The sequence below is a fragment of the Globicephala melas genome, chromosome 11 (assembly GCF_963455315.2).
Source record: "Globicephala melas chromosome 11, mGloMel1.2, whole genome shotgun sequence".
Lineage (NCBI taxonomy): Eukaryota > Metazoa > Chordata > Mammalia > Artiodactyla > Delphinidae > Globicephala > Globicephala melas.
This window is the reverse complement of record NC_083324.2, coordinates 62,350,657-62,371,412: the sequence shown is the minus strand read 5'-3', so window position 1 is coordinate 62,371,412 and position 20,756 is coordinate 62,350,657.

Genomic DNA, 20,756 nt, shown 5'->3' with positions numbered 1-20,756 from the left:
GGAATAGAGACTTGGGATGTATATTATATATTTCAGAGATGGCACTCACAGGATTTGGTGGATGACTAATAATGGTGCAAAGGATGGAGGAAATCTAGGATGACTCCAAGGTCATCAGCTCAGGCAGATTGTGTGTCCTTCAACACAGTGGGGGAATATGGGAGGAAGAGGTCCACCAGCAGAGGGAGAAGTGCCCTGAGTTCAGTGCTGCTTTTATTGCAAATGAGGAACCTGTGGATCAACCAGAAGATAGGTACCCACCCGCAGATGGTGGTTTTGGAGCTCAGCAGAGCGATCTGGACTGAAGATGCAGATTTCAGAGTCATTAGCAAGTGGAAGTTGAAGATAAGGTGATGACTGACTTTGCCCAAATATTGTATAGAGCGGAGGTTCTGGGGGTCTGGGGTGGGAAGAGGTTACGTGGGAATTTCCCCATCTGAAAATGTTTAGGTTTAGTCGACCTAAAGAACACGTTAGATACGTGTTCCATATGGGCAGTAGCAGCTTTATTGAGACTTATTGAGAGCATAGAATCCTCCCCCAGGGGTGGCTCCCTGTGTGTGTCTGATATCATCTCTTGTGAGCCTCTGTGGAATCCACTTCTAGAACCCAGGATACACCCATTCACAGATTTGACTTTCCTGCTAGATTCTGCCCTATTGGAGAGCCGGAAATTTGTCTTGTTCAAAGTATATCCCTAGTACTTAGCATAGGATCTGGCATGCAGGTTTTCAAGTGTTTTATGAGTCAGATGATCTCACTTACTGTTGACTTCATGAGGTGTGGCTTGTCACTGACATTTTAGATGTGAGAAAAGGAGGCCCCACAAGATGAAGTAACCTGGTCATGTCACACAGCTAATAAGTGACTCAGCAAATCTTCTGCCCCAATGTCAGTGCAGGGCTCTCCTCTGTAGCACACGGCCTCTGCTCATTCCTGACCTGCCACCACCATCAAAAGGTGGGATGGGAGATTTGAAGCAACATGGATGGACCTGGAGATGATCATACTAAGTGAAGTCAGTCAGAAAGAGAAAGACAAATACCATATGATATCAATTATATGTGGAATCTAAAATATGACACAAATGAACTTATCTATGAAACAGAAACAGACTCACAAACACAGAGAACATACTTGTGGTTGCCAAGGGGGAGGGAGTGGGGAAGGGATGGAGTGGGAGTTTGGGGTGAGCAGATGCAAACTATTACATATAGGATGGAATAACAACAAGGTCTTACTGTATAACACAGGGAACTATATTCAGCTATATTCAATTCAACTGTGATAAACCATAATGGAAAAGAATATGAAAAAGAGTGTATATAAGTGTAACTGAATCCCTTTGCTGTACAGCAGAAATTAACACAACATTGTAAATCAACTATACTTCAATTAAAAAAACGACTGAACAAAAAAAAAGAAGAAAATAAAATTGATAAATGGTTGTTAAAAAAAAAAGACTCTCATTAACCAAAAAATTGATAGGTGGATGCTGGATTTAATATAGAAAATATACACAAAGGAAAAAGAGAAAAGTGCTGAGAAAGGAGGAGGGGGCTAGAATGGAAACTTTGTGATTGAAAAATGTAGAGGGGGCAGTAGGCTCCTCTGAGGTGGAAACATCTAATACCCGTCGGAGAACTTGGATTCTCCACTGGCCAGAGCTCCCCGAGGAAGCCTGCAGTTTCCAGAGTCTGTGGGTCCGAGTGGAGACAGGAAGACCCTGAGAAGCCAGGGAGGCTTGAGGGAATTTGTCTGAGCCTATAGGTTCTCATGGAGGGGATGCCAATTGGAGACTTGCTTTGTGAAATAAGAGAGTTAGGAAGAGGCACAAATCAGTAGGGTAAAGGGCCAGCAGTCACTCAAACTTCATCGGAATTAGTATGATCAGTTCACTGTGTAACAAATAATAGTGCCTCCTCAGGTAAGGGGGTTGAGTTGGGGCGGGCTTAACACCCTGGAGGAAGTGAAGGACAGAGGTGACCTGAGGCAGAAGAGGGGTACAGAGGTCAGAAGGGTGCCAATTGTGCCATTACAGAAAATTTGCTAACGGCCTACTGTGCCCCAGGAAAGGGGAAAGAATTCTCTTTCTCTTACCACAGACCTGGAAGCCTTATGGACATTCCTGGGTCCTTCCTTTCCCTCCTCTGCCCTTCAGGGTTCCTTGTTCATCCTCTACCTATAACAGCTGTTTTTGTAGTTTTCTGAATTGACCCCTTGATTTAAGCCCACGAAGGGAAATAACATTAATCAGACATACTGGCTACTTTTAAAATTATTTCATCTCATTCTTATGACAATCCTTAGGGCAAGAACTACCACCATCTCCAAGAAACCAAGGCTTAGAAAGATAAACATTTTGTTGAGATTCACAAAACACCAAGAAGCAGAGAAGAAATTCACATCCAGGTCTCTCTAAATCCCAAATCTGTCCTCCAGACACTGCCTGTGTCTCACGAGGCCCAGGATCATGTCTAGCATCTTGTTTTCCACTCAGAGTACCCAGCATGGTAACCTGCATGTGGTAAGCGCTCAACTCACATTTACTGAATTGATTTTGAGTTGGTCAGTCTTTCTTTGGGGGTGTCGATTTTTGTTGAATTGACCTCAGGGTCACTGAGAACGTATGCTATCAGGGATGTACCTGATGCAATTCTTGTCTCTTCTCAGATTCTCTCAGCTGCCTCCCCTCCCCTCCCCGACTCCCTCCCTCCACTCTGAATTTGGATTAAAGGTCACATTCAGGACATTGGAGCTGGCTGAATGGCCAGATGACACAAGACTGAAATGTGGGGGAATTAGGTTCCAGTGGGATGAAACTCAATCAATGGTAGGTGGAGAGAAGAGGGAGCCAGGCGGATAAACCTTGTCCTTTCTTTTCTTGAACCCTGTGGAGAAAGTCCCTGATACTGGAGAACAGAACCATGTTCAGCACAGAGCTGTGCTTTCTGAGCTGGTTGGAAAGTGGTGGCCAGCAGGGTAACTCATTGCCTCACCCGGCCTTGCATTTTTCCTTACCTCACTTCCTTTTTTCCTCACCTGCACTGCCCTGGGCTTTCACCTCCCAAGGAAAATGACAGCACCAAGACAAGGAATAGAGAGAGACATTATATGTCGTAATAGGAATAATCCAAGAAACTAAAACAAACATGTTCTTATATGTACCCAGCTACAGAGACTTGAAATATAAAGAAGAAAAATTGATGCCACAGGGAGAGATGGGCAAACTCTAAATCATAGTGGGAGGTTTTTATTTTTTTAATTTGTATTTATTTATTTTTTTTGCGGTACGCGGGCCTCTCACTGTTGTGGCCTCTCCCGTTGCGGAGCACAGGCTCCGGACGCGCAGGCTCAGCGGCCGTGGCTCACGGGCCCAGCCGCTCCGTGGCATGTGGGGTCCTCCCGAACCGGGGCACGAACCCGTGTCCCCTGCATCGGCAGGCGGACTCTCAACCGCTGCGCCACCAGGGAAGCCCCGTAGTGGGAGGTTTTAATGCACCTCAGAGGCTGATAGAAAGCTTTCAATACTTCTCCCTTTGAAGCTGAGAGATCAGGAAAAAAAGAAACAGTAAGTCTATGCCGGATTTAAGTGGGAAAAAAATGCAACATATCTTTGAAAACTCAAAGGAGACTGGAATTCTATTCAACAGTTATAACATAGTTTCTATGGACATATAGGTTTTGAGAGTTCAAAAAAATTTTTAGGACATTACAACTTTATAAGTATGGGGAGCCCGGTCCACACCCCTACCCCACCCCTGGAGGGACTGTTCTGTGCGTCAGTAGAAGGTAGGCCTTGGAAGGTTTGTGGTTTTTGCCCCCAGCCTCCTACTTTAACTCTATCCACGTGGTGAGTCCCTACTTTCCAAGCAGAGTTAACTCTGAGCACTTCCAGAGAACTGTGAGAAAGTTGTTGTGATGTTAATACCTTCACTGAGTTATGCATTTGAGATTCTTGGTGGTCTTTTACATGAGTGAACAAGCAAGGGAGTAAGTGTAAAATTTTACCCTGTCAGAGTTTTTGTCTTCTTCTCTGTATTCAGTTGCTATTAGTTTGAATTCCTTTCTCCCTGAACAGCTTGCTGTTTGGAGTTTGCCAAGGACACATTTTATTAATTTAGAAAACACTTTTAATTTTTTTCTCATTATAAAAGCAATACTTGTTCACTGTACAAGACTCAGTAAATACAGAAAAGGAGGAAGAAGGAAATAAAATGCATTTATTATCCCACCACTCGGGGGCAGCCACTTTCACTTTTTTTTTTTGTGAGCCTCGAGGCAGGTGGGATCTTAGTTCCCCGACCAGGGATCAAACCCATGCCCCCTGAAGTGGAAGCGCTGAGTCCTAACCACTGGAACCGCCAGGGAAGTACCCACTTTCACATTTTATTTGACCCCTGTGACAACTTTTTGAAGCTCACTAACTGGACTTTCTGAAGACCTCAGGCCTGGCCTTCTCCTCCACCTCCATCCTTCTGCCCTGCTTCTCGCCTCTCCCCTCCCCCATTTCCTTTACATCTGCCACTTAGCACTAAATAACAAACCGCCCCCCCCCAAATTAAAATTGTAAATGTCACTATGAATATTGTATTAACTCAGAAAATTTAGGTGGGACAGATCCAGAGGTGAAGATGTGAATTTGCCCAACAAATCTGATATGAAAGGTAACAACTAGCACATGTCATCTGAGGAATGAATTGGGTGAGAACCAGGAAAGAGTTAGTTCCAGGGTTACCCAAAAAGCTCACTTTCCCCAGCTTTACAGAGTTGGCAATCCGGACTTTTCTAGAGCAAAGGCTATCTTGCTTACTGTGTCCTAATAATAATAATGGTACACAGCACACAGCATTTACTATGCACCAAACCCTGTTAGAAGTGCTTTATATATACTGGGAATTCCCTGGTGGTCCAGTGGTTAGGACTTAGCGCTTTCAGTGCCGGGGCCAGGGTTCGAACCCCAGTTGGGGAACTAAGATCCTGCAAGCCATGTGGCCCACCCCAAAAAAAAAAAAAGTACTTTATATATATTAAATTCATGATGCTATCACTCCCATTTTGCAGATGAGGACACTGAGGCACAGAAAGATTAAGTAACTTTCTCAGTGTTGTGAAGCTAACAGGAAACACAGCTGGGATTTGAACCCTGGCTGTCTATTTCTAGAACCTGTAGTTTCAAACCCTTGTGCCATGCTGCCTCTAAAGCGCTTTCATAGGCTCTAAGCTATGATTTCCACAGTGCTGGATGTGAGACAATTTTAGGTGGTTCTAGGAGAAATTTTAAAAAATACCATGTCTTTCATGTCTGTTAGAAAAAAAACTCTTGCACAAGTGTAATGTCACAAATGTTTTCACATAGGATGAATAAAGTTTAAAAGTCAGCTCCAAGAAAAATATTAATAACAGTACAAATAGTATGAAAAGTTTGCAGAGATAATAAAAGTGACATGCTAGTGAAATCTGGGAAACACTTAATTTAAAAATCAAAACCAAGTCCCCACTTCCAACACAGTGATGCACCTGGGGGAGATTTTCCACCAGCAGAGAGTGGTTCGAAGGTTCAGAGGTGGTGGGCTCAGACCTGCTGTATAGCACAGCGAACTATACTCAATATTCTGTAATAACCTATATGGGAAAAGAATCTGAAAAAGACGATATATATATATGTGTGTGCATGTGTGTGTGTGTGTGTGTGTATATATATATATATATATATATGGCTTAATTGCTTTGCCGTACACCTGAAATTAACATAACATTGTAAATCAACTATACTTCAATAAAAAATAAATTAATTTAAATAAAGTAACACTCTTTACTCTCCCATAAATTATAATCCTATTAGTTTTTAAGATATTCTCTGCCTTGAAAAGTTGTCAGTGTGGGTTTCTGAGGTTCTACCCAAGGGGCAGGCAGGGAGCTGACAGTTACTGCATAACTAATCTTTACTATATTTTTATCGACTTGCCGAGAAATATGTTAGAAATAATATTGATGCAAGATTGTGTGCAGTTTTTATGACCAGTGCTTCGGCCGTGGGTTGGTTACATGAGAGGCATACAGACCCCCTGTCACTGAGCTGTACCAGAATCTCCCCCGAGAGGGGTCAAGGTCGGGATGGACAGTGTGTCTTGGCAGCTCTGGTAGCCGTTTGCAGTGGATAAAATACACATGTATTTTAAACAAAACGTGTTTTGTCTGCCCCTCCTTGAAACTTATGCTTCAACGACTTGATTGATGCTGTAATCTTACAAAACTCTTGGCTGTACAGAAGTTGAAAGAAGTTTTTCAATTTTTTACTAGGTCCTCTTTTTGACAATGCAGGAGGCATTATTTCCTCTAGTCTCAGTTACAGAAATAGATCTTTTTATTTTAGCAGATTGTGAAAATACTCCTGTTTTCATACAATAAAACTCAGAGCCCAACGAAACCCTCTGTCTTAGCCATCAGCGGCTCTCATGTCTCACATACACAGGACCTAGAGAATGCAGTTTTTTGACTGCTGTCTCATAATTTTCCCACTTATTTTTCATTTGGCTTATATTTTTCATTCTTTTATTCAAGATTGTGTTTTCTTCCATGGCACATATATCCGTATAATCCATTTTATGTCTTACATGGAATAAACCAGAAGGTAAATAAGGAAAATTATTATTCCCCAAGCATTAAATAGATTATGACTCAAATTGCTAAAGGCACAGAAACCGTAGAAAGTGTTTTTTTTACTGCCAATCACCATTAATTTGGCTATGTGAGTCAAACCTAATGTATGCATCGTTTCCAATCCTACTCCCAGACATACATATTCATGGTACATTTGACAGCCTGCTTCTCCCCTGGTGCTTTATGTCTCAATAACAGAGCTAATTGCCTGGGTGTGGAGCCCATGCAAGCAAGCCTTTTTTTTTTTTTTCCTATAAAGACTGTCCAATCTATTTTAGACAGGGTCTGGATATTTGTAATAGGCACGATTCTCTTGTTCTGTTACAGTTCATGGTCATTCTGATCATAGATCTATTTAAACCTTTAAAAAAAAGCTGAAGAAATTCACAGCATGAAGAAAGAAGTAGGAAAACCAAAGTGCTAGTCAAAACACTTTCCTGAGGCTTGTGTGTAAAGGCCTAAATAAACATCTTTGCCTTGCCCTTGTCAAACTATTTTTGGTTTAGCCTTTTAATTAACCTGTCATCAGGACCTTTTTTAGAATCCCGCTCTACCCTCTGTTGATTCTGAAGATGGGGGGAAGTTGCATACACACCTCAAGATCTCAGTGATCACTTGAGACTCAAGTTTTATCTGCCAGGGACACAGGGAGCTCACGTGTGGGCTTCCGGGGGTCTACAAACTTGTATGCAGAATTTAAGTGTAGTTGATTTACAATGTTGTGTTAATTTCTGCTGTACAGCAAAGTGACTCAGTTTTATATACATATATATATAAAAATATATATATATACACATTCTTTTTCATTATGGTTTATTACAGGATGTTGAATATAGTTCCCTGTGCTATACAGTAGGACCTTGCTGTTTATCTATCCTTATGTAATAGTTTGCATCTGCTAATCCCAAATTCCCAATCCATCCCCCTGCCCATTCACCTACCCCTTGGCAACCACAAGTCTGTTCTCTATGTCTGTGAGTCTGTTTCTGTTTCATAGATAAGTTCATTTGTGTCATATTTTAGATTCCACATATAATTGATGTCATATGGTATTTGTCTTTCTCTATCTGTCTTACTTCACTTAGTATGATAATCTCTAGGTCCATCCATGTTGCTGTAAATGGCATTATTTCATGCTTTTTTATAGCTGAGTAATATTCCATTGTGTGTGTGTGTGTGTGTGTGTGTGTGTGTGTGTATCACAACTTCTTTATCCATTCATCTGTTGATCAGCCATCAGTTCTTAAATACTCTTGTCTGCAAGGATCAGGAGGCCATGAGGGAAACAAGGATAGTTCTGGTCTCATCCAGGCCTTCCAGGAGTCACAGTCTGATCAAACCTTCATGTGCAAGAGAATCAGCTAGGGATCCTGTTCCAATGCAGATTCTGATCTCATAGTTGTGGGGTGGGGCCATTTTCTTCTACACAGAAAGAGTAATTATTAGTCATATCAGATACTTTACACATGTGCCTTACTTGAAGCAAGCAAACTCAATGATGGCAAACCTGGATTTATTAAACAGGTAACCAGGAGCCGATCATTTGCTATTGTAAGGAAGGCACCGTTTAGTACCTCGGGTCCCCTGCTTTGCTCACACTGCAGTCACCTGGGAATCTTTAAAAATCTCCTCCTGCCTGGCCCCCACCCCCAGACACACTGATTTAATTGGTCACGGGGCCATAGGAATTGACAAGCTCCCCAGGAAATTCTAGAGCACAGCAAAGCTTAGGAACCACTGATCTAATAGCCACCATCATTGTCTCTGCGTCTCGTAACTTCTGAAAGTGATTAGCAAAGTCAAGATAGAAACCTCGACCTGCCTGAGCCCTGAGCCTCCTCCTACCAAAAGAGAAATTCTGAGCTTTCAGCTCAAACACTTCATACCCATTTTTTTGTGAGTTTCTCTGAAATGTTTTCTAGGACTTAACTCTTACATTTTCCTATTATGGTAAAGGCCAATCTTGATACTGAAGCAAAGCCAGAAGAAATTAGTTGTGCAGGGTGACATAAAATCTATATTGCTAAGTATAATCCTAAGTGGTGCAAAGAACAAAGAATAGTTCAAAGCAGTATTAACAACTGCTTCGTAAACAGGTAATGAAAGTTTCCTGTAAAAATATGTAAGATCCTAAAAGTGGGTTCTGGACCCAATTTCCAACATGTGGCTGAGGTGTTTCTCTCCACACCAACAAGCAGTTCTCTAGACACCCACAGGTTAGGGGCCCTCCCCCCTCACTTCTGATGCCAATCAAATGCCCAGGCTTCTGCCTGGCCCACTAGAGGTCAGAGGTTCCAATGATCTCAGCCGTGGGTTCTTTTAATTTGCTCACAGAGCTCAGAGAAACATTTTACTTACTAGACCACCAGTTTATCATAAAAGAATGTTACTTGGGGGCTTCCCTGGTGGCGCCGTGGTTGAGAGTCCGCCTGCCAATGCAGGGGACACGGGTTCGTGCCCCGGTCCGGGAAGATCCCACATGCCGCGGAGCTGCTGGGCCCGTGAGCCATGGCCGTTGAGCCTGCGCGTCCGGAGCCTGTGCTCCGCCACGGGAGAGGCCACACAGTGAGAGGCCCACATACGGCCAAAAAAAAAAAAAAAAAAAACAATGTTACTTGGGAACAGCCAGATGACAGCAATGCATAGGGTAAGGTATGTGGGAAAGGGTGTGGGGCTTCCGTGCTCCCTGAGAAGGACCCCCGCCCCCATCTCTGTGTATTCACCGACTGGAGGCTCTCAGAAGCCAGTCCTTTTGGGTTTTTATGGAGGCTGTGTTACACGGGCACGACTGACCGAACCAATTGCTGATTTATTCAACCTCTAGCCCCTCTCCTCTCCCTGGAGGTCAGGGATGAGACTGAAAGGTCCAACCCTCTAATCACGTGATTTGTCTTCCTGGCAACCATATAGTGTTTCTGGATAAAAGAACTAGAAATAGAACATAACAGTGAACTAGCTGGACTACAGAGGCAGACTCCTGTTTGGGTCCCAGTTTTTCCATTTATAACCTCATGACCTGGGACCAGGATTCACGGGACATGGAAGGTGGGTACGATCAGGACTCAACCTCAGGATGAAGGCTGTCAGGACCCACCACAGCTGCGGCCTCTGGGTGACCTGGGGCAGAGCTTCCCAAAGTCTAGTGTGGGAATCACCGGGGTGTCGGGGGTGGGGGGAAGGGTGGAGTCAGAATGCAGATTCTGATATAGCAAGTCTGGGATTTGGCCTGAGATTCTGCATTTCCAACAAACTCCTGGTGATGCCACTGCTGGTGTACAGACCACACTTAGAGAGGATCTAAATTTCCTTAGTACGAGAGCTACTCAATTCCCTGTTCTGGTGCTTGACCGACATCCTGGTTCTTTCTCTGTTTCTGTGTCTCTCCACGTATCTGTAGCTTCTGTTCCTCTTCCAACTGCTTGTATCTTAATTACAACTAATTACAAATTTCCGCAGGAGAAAAGATCGAATTGATTCATCTCAAGGTGGTGGAAATATAGGTACTTTAAAAAATATTCTTTCATCCTTTCTAATACTCTTTCATCTTTCTAAATATTCTTTCATCTTTCATACCTTCTAAATGTTCTTTCATGAGCTAGCATAACTTGTATAATCAGAAAAAAATTATTTTCTCTTGTTTGGAAAGGACCACATTATCCCTTTGCTGTCTTATGTGCAATGCTGGCCAAACTTAAGCCCTTCAGAAACCCACAGAACTGGAGAGGAAAATACAGATTTGAAAGGCAGGAACTAGAACCCACGGCACTAAATGACACATCCTAAGGACACAGCCAGCATCTTTGGAAGGAATTGCAGGATTCCAGAGGGTCCAGCAAATGGCAACCAAACTTGACGAGCCCTGCTCTCCTGGCCTGAGGAGATTTTTGATGTTCTTGTGTGTCAGGGGGTCCGACCCCACGCTGAAGCTCTGAGGGCTTATTTTGGAAGAGAGCAGGAGAGTTTTGTCACTCTGCGGTGGCTTCTGTCTTTAGACAAGCTTGCAAAAATTCCACTGCCTGCCATGCACAGTCCCTTGTCATGTGAACACAGTTAAAATGCAAGAGAAGCTTATCTGAGCACATCCACAGCAGCTAGAATCGGCCTGTGGGTAACTAAAAGGCCTAAGAAGATTGTTCTGCAGATTTGTGCTAATTGCTGGCTCAGGACTTCACTGGCACAAGCTGGCATGTTCTACCAGCCTTTTCTATTTTGCAGTCAGTAACTTTGTCAGAGAAACAAGTGCCTAACATAATATAATAGGGTGTAACTCCCCTTCTGTGGAAAGCTCCAGGATTTGACTGAAAACTGCTTCATAAAATGGTCCAAAGACTCGCAGTCCTCTCAGCACTTCAGAGCTGAAGGGTGGTTCCACTTTTGTTAGGCTTCTGACTCTGTTTCTACAAAAGAAAGGGCTTTCCTGAGCCTGGGGCCTTGCCCTCCCCACTGGTCACTAGCCTTTAACAGCAGCTGCATGAGAGCATTGTTTTCTGGACTCAGGGGGCCTAGAAATCAGTTGATCCTGCCTCCTGTGGACCCCCATCTCCCACCCTCCAGTAGATGTCATGTAAAACTGCACTTGCCTGAAGATTGACCCTAAAGTTCCCCACTCATATTTTAGTGGGAAGGACCACCCTCCATGCTGCCCTTTGAAAGGTTCTACCAGGGCTTCCCCGGTGGCGCAGTGCAGATGCAGGGGACGCGGGTTCGTGCCCCGGTCCGGGAAGATCCCACATGCCGCGGAGCGGCTGGGCCCGTGAGCCATGGCCACTGAGCCTGCGCGTCTGGAGCCTGTGCTCCGCAACGGGAGAGACCGCAACAGTGAGGGGCCCGCGTACCGCAAAAAAAAAAAAGAAAAAAAAAGTGTTCTACCAGTCCAACCCCAGTTTTCCTGCTGAGGGCGCTCAGAGCACACAGAGCTGCCAGTAGCATCTTATGAGCTGCTGAAGGTCTCAGACAGGCAATGGCGAGGACCACACCGCATTTCCCAATTCAGCGCAGGAACCATATGCACGTTGCAGACATTATCCCATTGTGTAATTTGAGCCCATTGACATGTATAGATATTTCTATCTAAGCCATAGCAACTGTTTTCCAGGTTGGTTTGTTTTGCTGGCATTCCCACTTCATCCCTGCCCCAAACCTTCAAACACCAGCTGCCCCTCCTTGATGTCATAAAGACTTTCTGTGGTGGCTTGAGGCCGTTTGCTTCCTTTTTCTGTGCCTTGCCACAGTGGTTCAGAGAAAGCAAATTACAACAAGGGGGAAAGTCAGAGTGCTTCTAGAAGGAAGGACAGAGAAAACAAGACCCACCCTAGTGGCAGAGCTGAAGAGTGTCTTCAGGAGAATAGAAAGGTCTAACGGGTAATTTTTAATATTTGCTGACCGCGGGCAATGCAAATCCCCTCTGCTGTTTGTCGCATAAAATCTTCAGTAAAGGATATGGTTCTGACTGAAATATGGAGAACAGTATGGAGGTTCCTAAAATGAAATATGAATGAAATACGTAAGAGCATGTGAAGATTTGCTGCATTCAGGTTCTGGTGGATGTGAAGAAAACACAGCACTCCCGGGCAGAAGGGCTGGAAGATGGGGGCCCCCGGTGTGTTTGCCCAGGTCGTGCGCTGCCTGCAGAAGCCCTCCTCATGTTGGAGGTGAATGTCGCCCCCAAAAGTCTCATGTTCTCAACCTGCACAGCCATCTTTGGGGGCCCTAAATCAAAGGTCATCTGTTAAGTGGATTTGCATTTTTATATCAACACAGTTACAGAGCATCTCCTGTGTATATGGCTAGAATTTTATTCTTGCCCTGGAGTTTCCCATATGATGTATGGAAGGTGAAATGAAATGAAGAGATAAAAATATAACATAGCATATGCTAAGTGTCACATGAGTGGTGCAGAAAAGTCTTCTGAGAAACTCTAGTCCCATTAGATGCTTTGTGAACTGTCCCAGAGTGCATTAAGCTGGGGAAACACTCACAGGGGGCCCCTTCCTTGGAGATTCTCTGTGCATATTAGCCTATGAAGGCTGGCGGGTGTCTGCTGCAATGTAATCTGCAGACCTTTTGTTAATGCCAAGTTCCCCATTTATTTGAACATGGAACACATTTTTGTATAAAACCAATGAAACATTCCAAGAAAATGGGGAGATGCTGTTGTAGAGGATACACACTGAGGATTTAAGGATGGAAGAAATCAACCTGGGTTGGAATCACTGTTCTAGGGAAGCATTTCAGGGAAGCAAAGGAAAAGCAGCTCAGCCTCCCGAGATCGGCAACAGTCAGATGAGCAGAGCCAGGGAGGGAAGAGAATGCTCGAGGACCATGACAGCAAGGAAAACACACACACACACACACACACACAATACATGCACATATACATACACATATATACACAGACATAAACACGCATGCATGCACACACATATGAACACACATACACATACACATACAGACACAGGCACATACACATACATACACATATACACAGACACACATGCATATACACACAGACACGTACACACAGACACATACACATATACACACATACACACACGTACATACACACAGAGACACACAGGCACACATACACTACTGTACCACAAGGGGTTTCAGTGTCCTGGCTGCCAGTGAAGAGTTGTGTTGAGGTTGCCTGGAAGATCACATCAGCCTGTATCATTGTATCATCTTAGGTCCTGGAATAATCATCTTAGAGGGAACCTAGTCTTAATGGTGGTAGAATTGCTATTAAACTTAGGTTTCCAAAATATCTTACTCTTAAAAACAAATCAACAGGTTGATCATGTGACAAAATGGCACAAGTTCTTATTTTTTACCCATTTCTTCTGGTGTTTTTAAAGTTACCCATAGTGAATAAACTGGCATTGCTTAGTCTATTATACAGAAAAGAAGTATTCCCCTCCCTATTACCCCTTTGATTGGGTACACTCATTAGGAATCACTTTGGATAACTCTGTAGAAAAATAGGTAAGATTAAGAACTTTATTTCCATTATACCTTTAGGCAAGGCAGATATTTTGTGAGGCTTTTAAAGGTAAGGATAAAACAATGAAATGTATGTTACCGGAGGGTGTGGAGAAAAGGGAACCCTTCTGCATTGTTGGTGGGAATGTAAGTTGGTGCAGCCACTATGGAGAACAGGATGGAGGTTCCTAAAAAAACTAAAAATAAAGTTGCCATATGATCTAACAATCCCACTCCTGGACATATATCCAGACAAAACTATAATTTGAAAAGATATATTCACACCTATGTTCATAGCAGCACTATTTACAATAGCCAAGACAGGGAAACAACCTAAATGTCCATCGACAGATGAATGGATAAAGAAGATGTGGTACATATATACAACGGAATATTACTCAGCCATAAAAAAGAGTGAAATAATGCCATTTGCAGCAACATGGATGGACCTAGAGATTATCATATTAAGTGAGGTAAGACTGCCAGAGAAAGACAAATACCATATGGTACCACTTATATGTGGAACCTAAAATACGACACAAATGAACATATCCATGAAACAGACTCACAGACATAGAGAACAGAGTTGTGGTTGACAAGGGGGAAGGGGAGGGATAGAGTGGGAATTTGGTATTAGCAGATGCAAACTATTATATATAGGATGGATAAACAACAAGGTCTTACTGTATAGCACTGGGAACTATATTCAATATCCTGTAATAAGCCATAATGGAAAAGAAAAAAAATGTCAAAAAAAGAAATGTATGTTACCAAACTGAACACAGTTATATCAATACTTTATCATTTAGAACAATGATTCTCAACTGGAGACAATTTTGCCCCCAAGGGGACATTTAGTAATAACTGGAGACATTTTTGGATGTAACAGCTTGGGAGAGGGGTGCTACTGGCATCTAGCAGGTAGAGGCAGGGATGTTGGTAAACATTCTATGTTAATAGTGCCAAGGTGAAAAAACTCTGATTTCCAGATACAGACAGGGTGGCTCAAACCTGTCTTCTAGTTTCGAAAGTGAAATGTTTCATAGGTGTATGAACTGAGTTCTTGTTAAAAGAGGGCAAAAAATAAAAGTCACTGCATGAAGCTTCTCTAAATTTCATAGGGATAGAGTTGGTGGCATTCAGCTGATGGTAATGTAATCACCACTTCCGACTTCATTTTGGAGCACAGAGCTTAATTATACATGACAGCACCCGTGGTGAGAAAAGAAAATTGTCATGATGGTACAAGAAGACCACCTTGAAAAGTCCTGGAAAAGTTTTAACAACAAAAGTGGTAGCCAGTGGAAATCGAGGCAATTGACAGTCACCCTGTTCCTGAAACAGTTGAACCCTCCTGGAGGCAACTGCCATCAGCGTGCTGTGTCAAAAGGACCTTGTCAAGGAAAGGCTGTAATTGCCAACACGTTCCCTGGGAAGAAGGCGAGAGAAAGAGCTGAAAATTTCCATCATTCTGTGAATTGCTGAAACACAGAGCACAAAGGGGAGGTGGACTTGACAGCTTTTAAGCAAACAGCTGCTCTAGGTGAGCTGGGAATAGAGCGACCCTGCAGATGTTTGTTTGTTTGTTTGTTTTTAATTATTAATTTTATTTATTTATTTTTGGCTGCGTTGGGTCTTCGTTGCTGTGCGCGGGCTTTCTCTAGTTGCAGCGAGCGGGGGCTACTCTTTGTTGAGGTGCACAGGCTTCTCATTGCAGTGGCTTCTCTTGTTGCGGAGCACAGGCTCTAGGCGCACAGGCTTCAGTAGCTGTGGCACGTGGGTTCAGTAGTTGTGGCTTGTGGGCTCTAGAGCACAGGCTCAGTAGTTGTGGCGCACGGGCTTAGTTGCTCCGTAGCATATGGGATCTTCCTGGACCAGGGCTTGAACCCATGTCCCCTGCATTGGCAGGCGGATTCTTAACCACTGCACCACCAGAAAGCCCCCGTAGATGTTTAATGAGTCCATAAGAAGACACTTTGCTCCATCCCACTAGATGCAGACGATTTTCACTAAGCATCACTGACTAGGTGTGCAAATGTTTCTGAGTAAAATGTCTTGCCATTTCTCTTGGTTGCCTATAAATACATCGGAAAATGTACCCCTTTGTAGAATTCTAGTCTGCTAGAAATAGAAGGAGGTAAAGAAACGAATGGTGGGTACTGTTTACTCCTACACAGGACAGAAGAGAGAAGATTCTGAAAACTGGTGAGTGCACAAAACATCCGGAATCATTCACAAAACACCAGTGAATGGCAGGTACCTTCCCTTTCTTCCTCTACACTGAAAACATCCCCAACTCAGAGTTGCCTCAGTGCTCTTCCAGTAGATGATAAAGGATGGTAGGAAAGAAACCGGGAATGGGAGAAACGTGTCTGGTGGGACAGAGTTCTGGGGAGAAGCACACTGCTGGGGAACATCCCAGAATGGTTTCCAGAGGCTGATTTCCAAGGTCTGAAGGTGAGTGGCCAGGGATGGGGGTACATATGTCCCAGCCGCCAGCCCGAGTGCAGCTCGGACTAAATTAGAAAAGAGGACCCTTTCTCAAGAAGCTTTGCTGCTGTCTTCCAGAAAATTGTCATAATAATTACACAATCTACAATGACTACTATGTCAGCTCCCTACCACTCGAGTTGTGCAAAGCACAATCTACAAAATCATAAAGAAGCAGCTTTGGTGAAAATAGCAATGGTCATTAAAGCCTGAAATTTTGAAGTTCAGTGGTCCTAGTTCGTCCCCAGTTAACAAGAGAAAGCTCTTTCTTCCCAGAACAAAGCCAGCAAACAGATTTAGGAGAAAGCGTGGAACTAGAAAACGCGTCATTTTTGCAGCTCCCATTTAAATAATTGATGTAGCCAAAGATCATCAATGAATGCTAAAACTACTAGGTGAAAGGTCATTGGAGAATAATATTTCCATGGTGCCTAAGTATCACCCTAGAAATTACTTGTTTTTTTGTTTTAAAGAACCAAACATGTCTTTTTCTTTTCTTTCTTTTTCTTTTTTTTTTTTTTTTGCGGTACGCGGGCCTCTCACTGTTGTGGCCTCTCCCGCTGCAGAGCACAGGCTCCGGACGCGCAGGCTCAGCGGCCATGGCTCACGGGCCCAGCCGCTCCGCGGCATGTGGGATCTTCCAGGACTGGGGCACGAACCCGTGTCCCCTGCAACAGCAGGCGGACTCTCAAGCACTGCGCCACCAGGGAAGCCCGACTTTTTCTTTTTTCATTTAACTCCCCCAATATATTTTAACTTATTTGTACACTGTATTCATTTACCATTGTGCTAATGTATTTCTAAAACACACACACACAATACATCTAAAAGAGTGAGTTAGAATAAACAGAAAAAGGTACGAGGCAGGATCAAGATGGCAGAGTAGGAAGACCCTGAGCTCACCTCCTCCCATGGACACAACCAAAACCACGACTCCATAGAGAGCAGCTCTCTCTGAAGTCTAGGAGGACAGCTCTTCTGCAGCTAAGGATATAAAGACAAAAATCACATGGAGATGGGTAGGAGGGGCAGAGATGTGGTCTAGTTGGACCCACACCCCCGGTGAGGGGACCCACAGCAGGAAGGGAAATCACAAAGGCGAGGTCCTCCCTTAGGAGAAAGGTGTTCAAGCCCCACATTGGGCCCCCTGGCCCTGGAGACCTACACATGGAAGACGAGCCTGCATAACGCGTGGCTTTGAAAACTAGGGGTGCTTACATATGGGAGGGCCGCGGAGCTGTGGGAAACTGAGACTGCACTCTTTTTTTTAATCTTTCTTTAATTGAAGTATAGTTGTTTTATAATGTGTTAATCTCTGCTATATAGCAAAGTGACTCAGTTATATATACATTCTTTTTTATATTCTTTTCCAGTATGGTTTATCCCAAGATATTGAATATAGTTCCCTGTGCTCTACAGTAGGACCTTGTTGTTTATCCATCCTATAGATAATAGCTTGCATCTGCTCATCTCAAACTCCCACTCCATCCCTCCTCTGCCCCCTCCCCCTCGGCAACCACAAGTGTGTTCTCTGTGTCTGTGGAGACTCCACTCTTGAAGGTTTCACAGCCAAGTCCCAGTGCAGAGGCAGCGGGTTGAAAAGTGCCTGTCCATGTGTGAAAAAGATTTGCTGACTCCTTTTAGGGTGAGTGCCAAGGGGTCAAGGATCTGGTGGAATTTTGCTAGGGACCGAATCACTGGTGGGTTCCCCCTCTACCTAGCTGGTGGGGTGCCACTTCTGGCTTTGGCCAGCTGCCTTGCCAGCACTGCGCGCCCCAGCATTCCCCTGTAGACTCGCCCAGGCTGCACCCCTCCAAAGAGGCTCCCCACTCCCACCACGCTCAGAAGGCAGCCTTGGAAGCCACCAATGCCCTGATCACCCTGGTTTAGGCAGCATGACCCCTTCTTTGGTCTTTCCAGCCCCTTTTCCTGCTTTAAAATCTCTCTCGCGGTTATTACTTTCCAAATGTGCTCATGCTTTGTGTATGTAGATTTGCTCTGTATATTACGTGTTGATTGCCTCTCTTGCCTTATTAGAACGGAAGCTCTGCGATGCTACCCACGTGGAAGCGTGATGGTGCGCCATAAGTTTGCGTAGCGTTTGCTGAATGAAAGAGCTCATTATGCATTCATGGAAGGACCGTGGGCCTGATGGTGTTAGGACAATAGGAAGATGGATAAAATGCAGCCTTTGCTCCTTGCAGACAGGGTCCACATGCCTCCCTGCCTCTGCTCCCAGCACTGTTCTCACAATCATTATCTCACAAACACAGACCTTTTGTTTTTATTCCCCTTTCCCTTTTCTCATATTCTAGTGTTGTTTTTTTTTTTTCTGCCTCAACTCTCTCACCCAATTATTGTAGGGAAATAGTTTTCCCTCCCTTAAAAAAACAATCACTCTGACTAATGAGCATAAAAGGCAGTACTAGTAATTACATATTTATTAACAGAAAGGCAAATTTGAAGAGAAAACCATAATAATAGTATTATCAGTTGTGAACATCTATTAAGTGTCTGCCATATGCCTGACTCTCTGCCAAGCAGTTTCTATGCGTGGCCTCGTTGAATCAGTACCAAGAAGGAAACTATGCCAGCAAGAAGTAACCTGTCCTGGTCATAGAACTAATAATTGGTCTGAACCCATGTCACTCTGATACCAGAGCCAGAGCTGTCCCGGGGGGTAACAGAGGCTGTGCTGTTGTGTCTGATGTAACCCACATGGGGCTTTCCTCCATCCCCTCCCCAGACTACCACCATTCATGTTCCTGCAGAGAGCTGCTCACACCCGACTTCAGCTCTTATCAAGTGAAATGTGAGGCATGTGTCTGGAAGGTGCAATCGGGTGTGATTTTCCACTCATTACCAGTGTCATTCATTGCAATTAGCGTAATAGAAGCAGGACCTTCATGTATTATTAGCATATCTTCTCACAAACCAGAGTTCAAAACCAGCGTCTGCTACTTACTAGCGCTATAGAGTTGGGCAAATTATTATTATTGTTATTATTATTATTATTGACTGTGCCGTGGGGCTTGTGGGATCTTAGTTCCCTGACTAGGGACTGAACCCGTGTCCTCAGCAGTGGAAGTGCAGAGTCTTAATCACCGGACCGCCAGGGAATTCCCTAGGGTCGGGCAAATTATTTAACCCTTCTGAACCTTAGGTTATGCATGTGTGATGTGGGGAGAACGGTTCCAGTGTTCCAGAGTAATGAGAATAACCACAGATGTGTCTGTAAGGTGCCTGGCACACAGGACAACACAGCTGCTCCGTGAGCTGTGTCACCGTCCACATCTCTCCTGTCCCATCCCCTGCCTGCCTTGATTCTAACTCTTCCGCTGGACCTTATATAGCATTTCAGCTATGTTATGTGTTACCTGTCATGGTTTGAATTAGTCATCTATGGCTGTGCAACAAACTACTCCAAACTTAGCAGCCTAAAGCAATAAACATCTATTATCTCCAGGTTTCTTTGGGTCAGGGATCTGGGCACAGCTTCCTGGGTTGGTTCTGGCTCAGCCTCCTGTTGAGATTGCAGTCAAGATGTCAGCTGACCTGCAGTCAACTCAAGGCTCAACTGGGGGAGAACCTGCCTCCGAGCTCACTCACGTGGCTGCTGACGTGTTTCAAGAGATCTGCTTCCAAGCTTTTCAAGTGGGTGTCTCTGCAGGGCTGTCTCAGGCCATGGCACTGGCTTCCCCCAGAGCAAGCCACCTAAGACAGAAGGGGACAAGACACCTAAGATGGAAGCCATGGTCTTTTTATAATTGAATCTCAGAGGTGACATCCCATGACTTTTGCTGCCTTTTTATTCCTTAGAAGCAAGTCAATAAATGCAGCCAACACTCAAGAGGAGGGAATAATACAAGAACCTCTATTGTATACAGAGATGTGGAGATCATTGGGGCCATATGAGAGTCTGCCTACAATGTGGTTTAGTCTTACAGAGCTAGCCTGGGGATTGTGATGTGTCCAGTTGTATTTCATCACTTTCATAGGAAAGTTAGTCCTGTCTTTCTGTAAGAGACTCACACCCTTTGGGAACAAAAACACTAAGCAGCTTAACCGGCTGTATCAGAAGAGCTTCAACATACCCCACGAAATAATAACAATCATGACTTCTTTTGCATAGTATCACAATACAACAGTGTTACAACTTATCACACCATGGCTACTTTCAATTCCCACTCTAAGCCTAATTATACCTTTCCTCTGATCTGGTTTGTTTCTTAAGAACCTTTTCCCCTTTGGCTATCTCCCTGGTACATTTTCCACGTCCTCCTCTTTGGTCTACACACACACACACACACACACACACACACTCCAGCTTCCTTCCTCAGGGAGCCCTAAAGATCAGGAAGGTAGTCATGGTGACATGTAAATACCACTCCCAGCCCACACTGAGAAGGCAACTTGTTTATTATTCCCAACTAAGCCACTGTGTGCTCCAGCCACCTCCCCAGGGTGAAGTGTTCTGCCTCTGGATGATCTCTCGGCTCTTCTTTCCTCTTTCTTCTGCTGGCTGCCCCTTGGCCATGGCCCTGCCTAGCTGCATTAGCCTCCCAAGAGGGAACCATGTAGATCAAATCTGACAGTTGCATCCTTTCAGGTTTCAAAGACAG